Here is a 7,661-nt window from a genome sequence, read left to right on the forward strand (position 1 = left end):
TATACTATATATACTAAATACTATATATACTGTATACTATACTATATATACTAAATATTATATACACTATATACTATATACACATAGAATATATATGTATATACTATATATCCTATATATACCATATACTATATATACTATATATATACTATATACTATACTACATACTGTATACGCAATATACAATATAGTATTGCATATTTTCTATATATAAATATCTATATAATACTATATACATATAAAAACTATATAACACTATATGCATATATATTTGGCATTGCTGTTTAAATGACGGTGAATGTTAATGACGATGGTGATGACATATCGCTAATCCACCCCATCAGCTTTTCTTTTTCTGTGTCTACACTGTCTGCCTAATGACGATGGTGATGACATATCCCTAATCCACCCCATCAGCTTTTCTTTTTCTGTGTCTACACTGTCTGCCTAATGGTGGAACTGAGACTGCCATTGCTAGGAAGCAATGCCACATAAAGTTGAGAGGGTGAGGAGGTGGTCCCCGGCCTGGCTTTATTTCTGTCTGTTCAAGACAGTGAACAAAAACAATTAATAAGGAACCTACGAAAAGACCACACACGAGAAGGAAGAAAATTGTTCTGAAGATTCATACGAAGAGCTTATTATCCCCGAAATGATTTTCTGTAAGAAACGGAATAAAACCCTAAAAGTCGTCTGTTTGGTATTCTCAGAACAAACACACAGCCCAGGAGGCTTTGATATCGTGGTTATTTGCTGGGTGCCTCCCAAGTGGGCAAAAGATGTGAATAGTCAGGTCACAGAAATGGCAAAGCGAACGGCTCTCAAGGAGGAAAAGATGCTTCTCTCACTCCTAAGAGAAGAGCAGACCAAAATTATAACAAGACATGAGTTTTCACCTACCAAATTGGCGGAAATCCAGGACTTTGTTTTCTCTTAATGATTTTATTTGTTTGTTTGTTTGTTTGTTTGTTTGTTTTAGAGAAGGAGAGAGCAAGAGCCCAAGGGACTATGAGCAGGGGGAGGAGCAGAGGGAGAGGGAAGGGAGGAGCAGAGGGAGAGGGAGAGGCAGACAGATGCTGAGCCCAGCTCGGGGTGGGCTCCCAGGACCCTGAGATCTTACCCTGAGCCAATACCAAGAGTCAGACGCCCAACCGACTGAATCAGCCAGGCGGCTCCAAGTCCAAGACTTTACTATTGCAGGATCGTGAGGCCCTTGTGAAATCCATTGTGAAATCCATTTAAAATCCTTGTGGGGATTTTACTTCAAAGAAGTCATCCCTCCCTCATTCCCAGCAATGTTATTTAACTGAGATTTCCTCCCTTCCAGCTCCAGGGATGGCCCTGACGGGCTGAAGCCTGCTAACGTTCTCAACATCCAGAAGAGATCATCCAATATTATGGGGTGACCTTGGGCAAGCTACTTGGTACTCTGAGCTTTGTTTCTTCATCTGTAAAAGGCAGACGATGGCACAGGCTTGTGGAAACCAGCCAGGATAGTGGCTAGCACACACTCGGTAAGACATTTATTAACTTGGTAATTGGATACGTAAGAATTTCAATATATGTGCTTGACTAACCTGAAGGTTTATACAATGAACAAATTAGAGTTCTACTTTCTAAAGCATTATAGAAGATAAAAACAAGAAAAGCCTAGAACATATAGCAAAGCAATAAGGAAGCACAAAAATAAAGAGGTAAAATGAGACTACATCATTTATGAAATAGATACAAATAAATTAAGCTATGCTATTGAAGGCAAATTTTCTCACATTCTCACGTTTATTTTATTTCTTTAAGATTTTATCTATTTATTTGACAGAGCAAGAGAGCACAAGAAGCGGGAGCAGAAGAGGGAGAGGGAGAAGCAGAGGGAGAGGGAGAAGCAGACTCCCCACTGAGCTGGGAGCCTAACGTGGGGCTCGATCCCAGGACCCCAGGATCATGACCTGAACCGAAGCCAGACACTTAACCAAATGAACCACCCAGGTGCTCCTTTAAGTTTTAAAATTTATTTTTAAGTAATGTCTACACCCAACGTGGGGCTTGAACTCACAACCCTGAGATTAAGACCTGAGCTGAGATCAAGCGTTGGATGCTTAACTGACTGAACCATGCAGGTGCCCCAAGATTTTTTATTATTCAAGTCATCTCTGCACCCAGCGTGGGGCTTGAACCCACAACCCCGAGCTCAAGAATCACACGCCCCACTGACTGAGCCAGCCAGGCGCCCCGGAAAGACTTTCTAAGTGTATTGACTAATAGAGCGTCAAACTAGATAAAATACGAATAGAAGGACAGGTTGATGTAAATTAAAAAAAAGAGTAAGAGATACATCATTATCAGCCTAATAGGTTATGTAGGCTAGAAATAAGTATGGATATACTTTATTTGAAAATATATGTGTGTGTATAGTACAACTAGACTAATAAAATATCGAAAGATGGATCCTGTAAAAAGAGAACACATATCTCCTTTTTAAAAATCCATAGAATGCATAAAATGAAATTCCAAAAAATAAAATATACACAAACTCCACACTTCAATTAAACCAATGTCCCCGATGTATCTGCAAATAAAACTAGAAATTCATGACACAAGTTTATGTGATTACAAGAAACAACATCAAGACCAAAATAGTCCCCTAAAAAGACTTCTGATCGGGGTTAAAGAAAAATTAAAAATGCAATTATTTTAAAAATAGTGATAAAGAAAACTTTACATATAAAAACACAGGTAACGGAGCCGGAGCAGAGGTCAGTGGGAAATCATAGCCTTAAATGTTTACTTTATTTAAAAAGAATGACAATAGGCAAAATAAGCATTCGCTTGAATACAACTGTAGAAAAAGAAGAGAAGAGCTACTCTTTATGAAGAGAAAGAAAATAATAAAGGCAGAAACGAATTACTTAGTAAACTACTAGAAACTGAGAAATACATTCAGGCGCATTTTAAAAAAATTCTGCAGTAAGACATAAAAGGCTGCACGGACTTGGTTCTTCCAGTCTATCTACCCCTTGACAACCCTCGCCCCTCAGTCCTGGACACTCGACACCTGTGATTCTGAACTATGGACCCCTCGCTCTCTGAAGTCAGGAACCAAATAGATTGATTCAGCTAAAATGTTTGCGAGAGGACTGGTGTCCCCGGTTCCCTGAGCTCTTGTTCCTTGCCCACCACTGCCGTCCGCTAGTGACATTCACCTGCCTCTCCAGCCCCAGCTGAAATGTCCCCTCCTCTATGTCGGCCTTGGGGACCTAAACTACAAGTCTAGCCAGAGAGGGATAAGCAAGAGAATGGGTAAATCCAACATTTGTGGCAGAGTGAAGGTTAAGTCCCACTGTGGGGGGTGAGGAAAGCTGCCTGGTTGAGGGGGCATTTGAGCTGGTTCATGAGGAAGAAAGGGCTCAGCCAGCCAAGGTCAGGGGGAAAAACACTCCAGGAAGAAGGAAGAGCATGAACAAATGCAGGGGTGTGTGTGTGAAAGCACCAAGTGCTTGGAAGAAATCTGGGACTTCCCACATGACTGGGGTGTGGGAGGCTAACGGGGAGTAGGGACTGGGGAGTGTGAAAAGGTCACCGGGGCAGGTCACGAAGGGCCTTGAATGATATACTGATGAGCTTATGCTTCAACCTCCTGTGGGTGATGGAGATTACCAGAAGTTTCTGCGCAAGAGTGTCAAGTTGGGACTGTCAGATGGTCAGCTGCCTGAGCCCCACCCTCATTGAGGTGGGGAAAATGGGGTGGTGGGTGGTATGAGGGAGGATTCCCTAAGCCGGCAGGCTGCCCACGAGGAGCCAGGGAAAGGTAGGGAGTGCAGCTCTGGCCCTGGAGGCCTGGGGCTGGGGTGAAGGGCTCAGCCCTGTTCCTTTCTCCTCCTTGATCCATTTCCTGGCTCCTGTGTGCCACCCCCACCGCCATCACAACCAGGGAGGGTCCGGGAGGCAGCTCCTGGCACCTCCCTCAGTCACCATGGGGCTTTTCTACCCACCCATTTGGCCCAGCCCACACAGGGGCCTCTGTGGTCAGGCCTTTGTGTCTGCACAGTGGCCCTCTTTGTCCTGAGCAGCCCCCCCCACCTCCCTCCTGCCCTTCTCTCTTTCCCTCTCTCTCTCTCTCTCTCTCTCTCCTGTGTCACAAAAAGTACCAGTTTTGCAGAAAGAAAGCTAGGGCTCTAATCTTGGCTTCTGCCATTGAATCTCTGTATGGCCCTGAGCAAGTTGTCTTGTTTCTCTGAGCCCTACTTTTGGGTTCACGACAAGACGCTGGGTGAGGAATCAAACTCCTGGCAAGACCTGGTCGGCCGCCCAGTGCTGAGACCTAAGCAACAAATGACGCCCGTGGGGACCCCTACCCAACATCCATGCTCTTCTCTGAACCTGCTGCTTACATCTCCAACCTCATCCTGTCTACTGCCTGGCCAGGTGGCTGTCATTCTCCCATCCGACAAATGGGGAAACCAAGGCCTGAGGACAGGGCTGACTCCATGAGTGTGTGACCTGTATGGTGATACAGGGCTCCCCCTTTGAAGGGCCCTGCCCTTGAAGTACGGCTTTGCTGTCCCATCTTGACATTCTTATTAGTTTTTGAACAAGGGCGTCTTCATTTTGCCCTGGGTCCCACAAATTGTGTAGCTGGTCCTGCCCGCGGGGAGCTGGAGGGGAGGCTTGCCCGGGTCTGGACCAGGCTTCCTGCCTCCTGGGCTGCCTCCCCTGGGTGCCTGCACCCTGGCATGCCAAGAGCCAGAGCTTCTAGTTTGCATTTGGCGTCAGGGGCCTGGCCCCTGCCTGGGAAACCTGAGGAGCACGGGTTCCCAGCCGGCTGGCGAGGGAGGGAGCGTGGTCCAGGCTGCGTGCAGAGAGCAAGAAGGGCTGCTGGAGCCAGCCCAGCCCTGCGTAACCTGAGCCGCCATTGTGGCTCCCAATGCCCGGCTCAGCCGTCACTCCCGGAATTCAGCAGGGCCTTCCTTCTCGGCAGGTTGGGAGTTCCAGGGTCGGGAGACCCACCCCAGACTCACTGTGACTTTGGACATTAACTTCCCCTTTCTGAACCTCAGTTTCCCTGTTTGTAAAATAATCATGATAACCCCTGCCTCTCAGGGTTCTGGGGAAGATTAAAGGACATTGTTGAACGCAAGGACCAGCACAGAGGTCATCACTAAATCAAGTTCCTACTCACTCACATAACAAATATTCGTGAAGGCTGACCAGTGAGAGGGGCAGGGCTAGGTGCCGGGCATTTAACCGTGAACAGGAAGACCATGGCTCTGCCTTCAAAGAGATGCTCACTAGAGGGGGGGCTGCGGTGTGGTAAATGGGGTGACCTGATGGCGCTCCTGGGCTGGGCCTTAGAGAAGCAACGGGGAGGGGGGAGAGCCAAGAGAAGGAGTCAAGGGCAGAGAAGCATGAAGGGACATTGCAGGCGAGGGGAGCAGAGAGGGCCCCCCTGCAGCACGGGGGCTCAGAGGCAGGGAGGGAGGTGGAGACGTGGGAGGGCCTGGCGGGCAGGCTGCAGAGGGGGGCTTTCTCTAGAGGGTGGTGGAGCCACAGAAGGTGTGCGGCAGTTGATGGCTAGGAGGGGTGACAGATACCCCACGCCGGCCTGTGAAGGAGGCCTTGGAAGTATCCCCGCTGAGCAGGGGCAGGGGCTGTCACTCCCAGCACCGATTCTCAGAGCAGAAACTTTTCTCGGGGGAGATGAGAGAAGTAGAGAGTCGGAAGATGAGAAGGCTTAAGAGCGCCAAGTGCCTCCTCAGGGTCGGAGAGACAGGAAGCCTCCTAATGCATGGGGAGAAGTGCTCTTGGGCTCACCCTTCCCCATCCTGACCTGCTGCTGCTAATGGAACCCCGCAACCATCTCCCTCCCACGGCTCCATTAACCCACCTCTTGGGGACCATTACATCCCTGGGTCTTCACCACCGTCTGCCTGGGCTGGTTGGTTCCAGGAGGGCTCCTCGGAGGCCCCTCGACCTTCCAGAGAGGGCCTTGTGGGGGGCTTATGGAGCCTCAATTTCCTGGCCGGGTCAATGGGTCTAAAATCTTTTAGCCACAGAAACATCTATATTTTCTCGACAAATTGTCACCAGGAAATGTAAATAAGTACGGAGATAAAAATAAAGGCAGTAAGTCTGCAGTGGATGGGGGCTCCTGAGGCCGCCCCAAGCTGGGGACTTTGGAACCTGCTGGATTTGATCTCTCAAGCCCGGTGATGAGAGTGTCAGGGGAATATGTCAAGAGACCCAGATTTCCAGCCCCTCATTAGAGGGGATACTAACCCCTCAAACCTGGGCAGCTCAGGAGGATGGGCAAAACCCTTAAAAAAAAAAAAAAAAAAAGGAACTTCGGTCAGGCCAGTGAGAAAGCAGTTATTACCATTTTGCAGAAGAAGACACTGAAGCCCAGAGTCAGGAGAGGTGAGGCAAGACCCCAAGGCCGTAGGGTTCAAGGACAAGTCCCTTTCTTCTGTTTCTCAGACCTCTTGAAGTCACTTGTTGTGGGAGCTCTGCCTCAGGGTGTCTCAGGAATGCGGTTTCTTTGACTGTAAAGTAAGAGAGTTGGACTAGGGCACGAGCAGGACTCTGGACGACCCACTCTCCAGGCGGCTGGAGATGGAGGCAGAGCCCTGAGTCCTCATCTTGGTGTCAAAGGAATTTTTTCTCTCGAGCTTAGTAGTAGCTACAGCAGAGGTCTGGAGGCTTGGGAGAGAGAGGAGAAACGGGTGTTGGCTGGGGCCTCCAGTGACCGGGGGACTTCTCCACATTGGGACCCCAAGGCCTGGGCTCCGTAAGTGGACCAGCTTGGACAATAGGTGGAAGATGCTGGACAAGAGGCCTTTGTGTCTTCCAGGCGGGGGTCCCCAGGGCACTGCAGAGGCGGCTCAGCCACCCAGGGCTGTGTGTCCGCTCTGCTCCTGCTCCTGGCAAGACAGCAGCCAGTGTCCCCGTCCTCGTGGGGCCAGCAGCCAGGCCTCAGTCAGCTGATGTGGAGCCCAGCAGCACCCAAGGCCCCAGGGCCCTGGGCAAGCTCCTTGGCCACAGAAAGAGGCCTCCTCTGCACTTTCTAGACACCCACTATCCAAAGCCCGAGACGGATGAACCCTGTGATTGCCTCTATGCCACAAAAAAGGAGGCTTCGAGAGGGACTGAAACTAGGGATCAAGGTTTCCCCCCGTTAGTGCTGAAGCTATATTCCTGACACCTAGACCAGAAGAGGGGGGGATTCATTCATTCGTTCATCCATTCAGCATTCAACAAGTATTAAGCAACTCGTGGGAACACTGGCACGGGCTGTAGGCCTTCCTCCTCCCGGCGCTCACAGTCTAGAAAAGGCACAGCCATAGGGTCCCTGACCAGAGAAGGCCTTCAGAGTGGGGTTGAAAGCAGAGAAGGGAGTGCTGTGTGTAGTCTGAGAAGGCAGCTCAAACGAAGCAGCTCAAGATGAGGGATGAAAACAAGCCAGCTGTTCAGGACATTTCTAGCGTCTATCGGGCCGCTAAAGGGAGCATAGGTGAGGCTCTCCCGCTAGCCCTGTCCTCTCTGGAACTGGAGAGACGCAGGACCCTGAATGTATTTCCACTCTAGGCAATGGGGACACCCTCCCCCGCCTCCGGGTCACAAGCCAGGGTGTTGAGTTCTCAGCCCGGTGCTCCCCGAGCGGGTACCTG

At 49.4% G+C, this 7,661-nt stretch overlaps 1 long non-coding RNA gene across 1 annotated transcript in view; it reads right to left on the bottom strand.

The window, feature by feature from the left end:
- The window catches only part of LOC121102876, a 20,946-nt gene extending 14,406 nt beyond the window's left edge, over positions 1 to 6,540 (bottom strand). Inside the window, exon 1 of the long non-coding RNA XR_005834979.1 lies at positions 6,371 to 6,540. This is a non-coding gene — a long non-coding RNA (uncharacterized LOC121102876). The remainder of the gene's footprint in view (positions 1 to 6,370) is intronic.
- Positions 6,541 to 7,661: the final 1,121 nt, after the last annotated feature.

Source organism: Ursus maritimus, unplaced genomic scaffold (genome assembly GCF_017311325.1).
Source record: "Ursus maritimus isolate PB19 unplaced genomic scaffold, ASM1731132v1 scaffold_16, whole genome shotgun sequence".
NCBI classification, from domain to species: domain Eukaryota; kingdom Metazoa; phylum Chordata; class Mammalia; order Carnivora; family Ursidae; genus Ursus; species Ursus maritimus.